We start from the raw sequence: 6896 nt of genomic DNA, 5'->3' as shown, positions 1-6896 counted from the left end.
TGAGGCCCACCTCAGGTACTGCACTACCTATGCAGGGGATGCAGTGCAGGGGACCCTGTGTCCAAAAGTGTCTCCGAGGAAAGGCCCTGTTCCTCCCCGCTGTTTCCTTGAGGTAGTCGGAAACTACTGAGGAGAACTGTCTGAGCTCCCGTTTGAAACAGGGCGACCCCGCCCAAACGTAATTTCCCCCTCCCCCCCCACCCCGGGTGGATGAGATGCGGCTAGAAAGGTGCCTGAGGCACACTCCTGGGGCCCGTCTTTTCTATGCTCCGGAAGGCCTCAGGGAAGAAGTGCGCGTTTACTCGCATGAGGCTCGCTGGTCTCAGTTCTTTGCTGGGAGCGTCTCCAAGAGCACTCCGGAGATTGCCGGCGACAGAAAGGTGAGCCCTGGCCTCGAGTAAAAGTCCAGCGTTTTCCGGTAGTAAAGTGAAGCGTGCCGCCCTAGTGAGGAAGCAGGCGGTAAAGGAGAGCGTCAACTCTGTAAGGTATCGCAGGACTCATGGCGCACTCACGTTCGTGGTCACTTTTGTGAGAGGGCACTGTGTGCCGCCCAGCTCTTGTGTGGCGTTTGAGCCGCAGCAAGTGAATGCGTCCGTTTGCTTTAACTGCACGGATGTGGCAGCAGTAATGGCAAAGTGCTGCCCTCTTCGCTCGACACCTCCCGTTTGCTCAGCCTGCAAACGGCCTCAGGAACGCAGTTCTGAGCAGCCTTAACATTCCGTGCTGGTGCGCCCCAGGGAGCGATTTGGGCTCTTCTGAGAAACACCACTGTGCGTCCCCAGTGAAACCAGGGGACGCCTCAAGGACGACTCCCTTCGGCACCTGGAAGCTAGATGTTTACGTCCAGCCTGAAAAAGAAAACGATGGACGGCTGTCCCCGGGACAATGCTGGACGTTCGGGACCACCCCGAGTCACCAAGTACCAAACTTGGCACAGCGTGGGGAACGCTCTCCTGCACGGACGGCACCCCCCACCTGGAAAGCTTTCTTACCAGAAGGGGGCCCTCGTTCCCTTGTACTAGATAGCTAGACAGAATGTTCAGACAAACATGCTGTGTCATCAAGCCTGAAAGTGGGACCCTGATGGCAAAGTACGCCTTCTGCCCGCTTGCGAGCGACTTGTTTCTGCCTTCCAAGCTGCCTGAGCAGCGCTGGCGGCCCGACGTCTCTCCACTGCAGGGTAGTCGCTGTGGGCCAGCAAGGCTGCGTTCTCTCCAAGCCCATCCTGTGCTGGCAAGTGCCTTTCTAGGGACTCAGACCACTGCACTGCCGAGTCAGCTCCGGCCAAATGAAAGGTGACCTGCGGCCCCAAGATAGGGGCTAGTGTTTCACGTCAGCAGAGCTGGGGGTGCAGGGGTGCCATGAATCCTTGCGCCACGCTGGATGGCCTGCACTCTCCGATGCCTCCGGGGACACATAGGAGAGGCGGCCGTGCACCACTTTCGCATGGTGACTGCTCTGTGCCGGAGGAGCGGCCGCTGGCTTCTGAGGAACCTCAGGGGGAAGGAGGCCCATGGGAGCCACTCTTCACATTCCTAGCAAGGGCCACGTGTTGCTTGCTGGGGGCCGAGGTAGAGTGTCCCAGTCATAACAGAGACGCGTGGGAGCAGCGCTGCGCAGCCTCCCTGCAAGTCGATCGGCCTCACTGACTGAAACGGACCTGTGCTTCAGAAACACCCCGTGCTGACGCCTCAGTCCAGGGAAACACTCAGGACGGCCCTCTCGCAGAAGCGCGAGCTAGGCTGTGAGCGCAGCCTGAAGCAAGGTACATCTTTCACACTTAACACGGCTAGGTATGGGACAGAGCCTTGGTCACTGAGGCCCACCTCAGGTACTGCACTACCTATGCAGGGGATGCAGTGCAGGGGACCCTGTGTCCAAAAGTGTCTCCGAGGAAAGGCCCTGTTCCTCCCCGCTGTTTCCTTGAGGTAGTCAGAAACTACTGAGGAGAACTGTCTGAGCTCCCGTTTGAAACAGGGCGACCCCGCCCAAACGTAATTTCCCCCCCCCCCCCCGGGTGGATGAGATGCGGCTAGAAAGGTGCCTGAGGCACACTCCTGGGGCCCGTCTTTTCTATGCTCCGGAAGGCCTCAGGGAAGAAGTGCGCGTTTACTCGCATGAGGCTCGCTGGTCTCAGTTCTTTGCTGGGAGCGTCTCCAAGAGCACTCCGGAGATTGCCGGCGACAGAAAGGTGAGCCCTGGCCTCGAGTAAAAGTCCAGCGTTTTCCGGTAGTAAAGTGAAGCGTGCCGCCCTAGTGAGGAAGCAGGCGGTAAAGGAGAGCGTCAACTCTGTAAGGTATCGCAGGACTCATGGCGCACTCACGTTCGTGGTCACTTTTGTGAGAGGGCACTGTGTGCCGCCCAGCTCTTGTGTGGCGTTTGAGCCGCAGCAAGTGAATGCGTCCGTTTGCTTTAACTGCACGGATGTGGCAGCAGTAATGGCAAAGTGCTGCCCTCTTCGCTCGACACCTCCCGTTTGCTCAGCCTGCAAACGGCCTCAGGAACGCAGTTCTGAGCAGCCTTAACATTCCGTGCTGGTGCGCCCCAGGGAGCGATTTGGGCTCTTCTGAGAAACACCACTGTGCGTCCCCAGTGAAACCAGGGGACGCCTCAAGGACGGCTCCCTTCGGCACCTGGAAGCTAGATGTTTACGTCCAGCCTGAAAAAGAAAACGATGGACGGCTGTCCCCGGGACAATGCTGGACGTTCGGGACCACCCCGAGTCACCAAGTACCAAACTTGGCACAGCGTGGGGAACGCTCTCCTGCACGGACGGCACCCCCCACCTGGAAAGCTTTCGTACCAGAAGGGGGCCCTCGTTCCCTTGTACTAGATAGCTAGACAGAATGTTCAGACAAACATGCTGTGTCATCAAGCCTGAAAGTGGGACCCTGATGGCAAAGTACGCCTTCTGCCCGTTTGCGAGCGACTTGTTTCTGCCTTCCAAGCTGCCTGAGCAGCGCTGGCGGCCCGACGTCTCTCCACTGCAGGGTAGTCGCTGTGGGCCAGCAAGGCTGCGTTCTCTCCAAGCCCATCCTGTGCTGGCAAGTGCCTTTCTAGGGACTCAGACCACTGCACTGCCGAGTCAGCTCCGGCCAAATGAAAGGTGACCTGCGGCCCCAAGATAGGGGCTAGTGTTTCACGTCAGCAGAGCTGGGGGTGCAGGGGTGCCATGAATCCTTGCGCCACGCTGGATGGCCTGCACTCTCCGATGCCTCCGGGGACACATAGGAGAGGCGGCCGTGCACCACTTTCGCATGGTGACTGCTCTGTGCCGGAGGAGCGGCCGCTGGCTTCTGAGGAACCTCAGGGGGAAGGAGGCCCATGGGAGCCACTCTTCACATTCCTAGCAAGGGCCACGTGTTGCTTGCTGGGGGCCGAGGTAGAGTGTCCCAGTCATAACAGAGACGCGTGGGAGCAGCGCTGCGCAGCCTCCCTGCAAGTCGATCGGCCTCACTGACTGAAACGGACCTGTGCTTCAGAAACACCCCGTGCTGACGCCTCAGTCCAGGGAAACACTCAGGACGGCCCTCTCGCAGAAGCGCGAGCTAGGCTGTGAGCGCAGCCTGAAGCAAGGTACATCTTTCACACTTAACACGGCTAGGTATGGGACAGAGCCTTGGTCACTGAGGCCCACCTCAGGTACTGCACTACCTATGCAGGGGATGCAGTGCCGGGGACCCTGTGTCCAAAAGTGTCTCCGAGGAAAGGCCCTGTTCCTCCCCGCTGTTTCCTTGAGGTAGTCAGAAACTACTGAGGAGAACTGTCTGAGCTCCCGTTTGAAACAGGGCGACCCCGCCCAAACGTAATTTCCCCCTCCCCCCCCCCACCCCGGGTGGATGAGATGCGGCTAGAAAGGTGCCTGAGGCACACTCCTGGGGCCCGTCTTTTCTATGCTCCGGAAGGCCTCAGGGAAGAAGTGCGCGTTTACTCGCATGAGGCTCGCTGGTCTCAGTTCTTTGCTGGGAGCGTCTCCAAGAGCACTCCGGAGATTGCCGGCGACAGAAAGGTGAGCCCTGGCCTCGAGTAAAAGTCCAGCGTTTTCCGGTAGTAAAGTGAAGCGTGCCGCCCTAGTGAGGAAGCAGGCGGTAAAGGAGAGCGTCAACTCTGTAAGGTATCGCAGGACTCATGGCGCACTCACGTTCGTGGTCACTTTTGTGAGAGGGCACTGTGTGCCGCCCAGCTCTTGTGTGGCGTTTGAGCCGCAGCAAGTGAATGCGTCCGTTTGCTTTAACTGCACGGATGTGGCAGCAGTAATGGCAAAGTGCTGCCCTCTTCGCTCGACACCTCCCGTTTGCTCAGCCTGCAAACGGCCTCAGGAACGCAGTTCTGAGCAGCCTTAACATTCCGTGCTGGTGCGCCCCAGGGAGCGATTTGGGCTCTTCTGAGAAACACCACTGTGCGTCCCCAGTGAAACCAGGGGACGCCTCAAGGACGGCTCCCTTCGGCACCTGGAAGCTAGATGTTTACGTCCAGCCTGAAAAAGAAAACGATGGACGGCTGTCCCCGGGACAATGCTGGACGTTCGGGACCACCCCGAGTCACCAAGTACCAAACTTGGCACAGCGTGGGGAACGCTCTCCTGCACGGACGGCACCCCCCACCTGGAAAGCTTTCGTACCAGAAGGGGGCCCTCGTTCCCTTGTACTAGATAGCTAGACAGAATGTTCAGACAAACATGCTGTGTCATCAAGCCTGAAAGTGGGACCCTGATGGCAAAGTACGCCTTCTGCCCGTTTGCGAGCGACTTGTTTCTGCCTTCCAAGCTGCCTGAGCAGCGCTGGCGGCCCGACGTCTCTCCACTGCAGGGTAGTCGCTGTGGGCCAGCAAGGCTGCGTTCTCTCCAAGCCCATCCTGTGCTGGCAAGTGCCTTTCTAGGGACTCAGACCACTGCACTGCCGAGTCAGCTCCGGCCAAATGAAAGGTGACCTGCGGCCCCAAGATAGGGGCTAGTGTTTCACGTCAGCAGAGCTGGGGGTGCAGGGGTGCCATGAATCCTTGCGCCACGCTGGATGGCCTGCACTCTCCGATGCCTCCGGGGACACATAGGAGAGGCGGCCGTGCACCACTTTCGCATGGTGACTGCTCTGTGCCGGAGGAGCGGCCGCTGGCTTCTGAGGAACCTCAGGGGGAAGGAGGCCCATGGGAGCCACTCTTCACATTCCTAGCAAGGGCCACGTGTTGCTTGCTGGGGGCCGAGGTAGAGTGTCCCAGTCATAACAGAGACGCGTGGGAGCAGCGCTGCGCAGCCTCCCTGCAAGTCGATCGGCCTCACTGACTGAAACGGACCTGTGCTTCAGAAACACCCCGTGCTGACGCCTCAGTCCAGGGAAACACTCAGGACGGCCCTCTCGCAGAAGCGCGAGCTAGGCTGTGAGCGCAGCCTGAAGCAAGGTACATCTTTCACACTTAACACGGCTAGGTATGGGACAGAGCCTTGGTCACTGAGGCCCACCTCAGGTACTGCACTACCTATGCAGGGGATGCAGTGCAGGGGACCCTGTGTCCAAAAGTGTCTCCGAGGAAAGGCCCTGTTCCTCCCCGCTGTTTCCTTGAGGTAGTCAGAAACTACTGAGGAGAACTGTCTGAGCTCCCGTTTGAAACAGGGCGACCCCGCCCAAACGTAATTTCCCCCTCCCCCCCCCCCCCCCGGGTGGATGAGATGCGGCTAGAAAGGTGCCTGAGGCACACTCCTGGGGCCCGTCTTTTCTATGCTCCGGAAGGCCTCAGGGAAGAAGTGCGCGTTTACTCGCATGAGGCTCGCTGGTCTCAGTTCTTTGCTGGGAGCGTCTCCAAGAGCACTCCGGAGATTGCCGGCGACAGAAAGGTGAGCCCTGGCCTCGAGTAAAAGTCCAGCGTTTTCCGGTAGTAAAGTGAAGCGTGCCGCCCTAGTGAGGAAGCAGGCGGTAAAGGAGAGCGTCAACTCTGTAAGGTATCGCAGGACTCATGGCGCACTCACGTTCGTGGTCACTTTTGTGAGAGGGCACTGTGTGCCGCCCAGCTCTTGTGTGGCGTTTGAGCCGCAGCAAGTGAATGCGTCCGTTTGCTTTAACTGCACGGATGTGGCAGCAGTAATGGCAAAGTGCTGCCCTCTTCGCTCGACACCTCCCGTTTGCTCAGCCTGCAAACGGCCTCAGGAACGCAGTTCTGAGCAGCCTTAACATTCCGTGCTGGTGCGCCCCAGGGAGCGATTTGGGCTCTTCTGAGAAACACCACTGTGCGTCCCCAGTGAAACCAGGGGACGCCTCAAGGACGGCTCCCTTCGGCACCTGGAAGCTAGATGTTTACGTCCAGCCTGAAAAAGAAAACGATGGACGGCTGTCCCCGGGACAATGCTGGACGTTCGGGACCACCCCGAGTCACCAAGTACCAAACTTGGCACAGCGTGGGGAACGCTCTCCTGCACGGACGGCACCCCCCACCTGGAAAGCTTTCGTACCAGAAGGGGGCCCTCGTTCCCTTGTACTAGATAGCTAGACAGAATGTTCAGACAAACATGCTGTGTCATCAAGCCTGAAAGTGGGACCCTGATGGCAAAGTACGCCTTCTGCCCGTTTGCGAGCGACTTGTTTCTGCCTTCCAAGCTGCCTGAGCAGCGCTGGCGGCCCGACGTCTCTCCACTGCAGGGTAGTCGCTGTGGGCCAGCAAGGCTGCGTTCTCTCCAAGCCCATCCTGTGCTGGCAAGTGCCTTTCTAGGGACTCAGACCACTGCACTGCCGAGTCAGCTCCGGCCAAATGAAAGGTGACCTGCGGCCCCAAGATAGGGGCTAGTGTTTCACGTCAGCAGAGCTGGGGGTGCAGGGGTGCCATGAATCCTTGCGCCACGCTGGATGGCCTGCACTCTCCGATGCCTCCGGGGACACATAGGAGAGGCGGCCGTGCACCACTTTCGCATG

This window comes from Mesoplodon bidens (genome assembly GCF_964165515.1).
Source record: "Mesoplodon bidens genome assembly, contig: HAP1_SCAFFOLD_447, whole genome shotgun sequence".
Lineage (NCBI taxonomy): Eukaryota > Metazoa > Chordata > Mammalia > Artiodactyla > Ziphiidae > Mesoplodon > Mesoplodon bidens.
Note: the sequence above shows the minus strand (reverse complement) of the source record.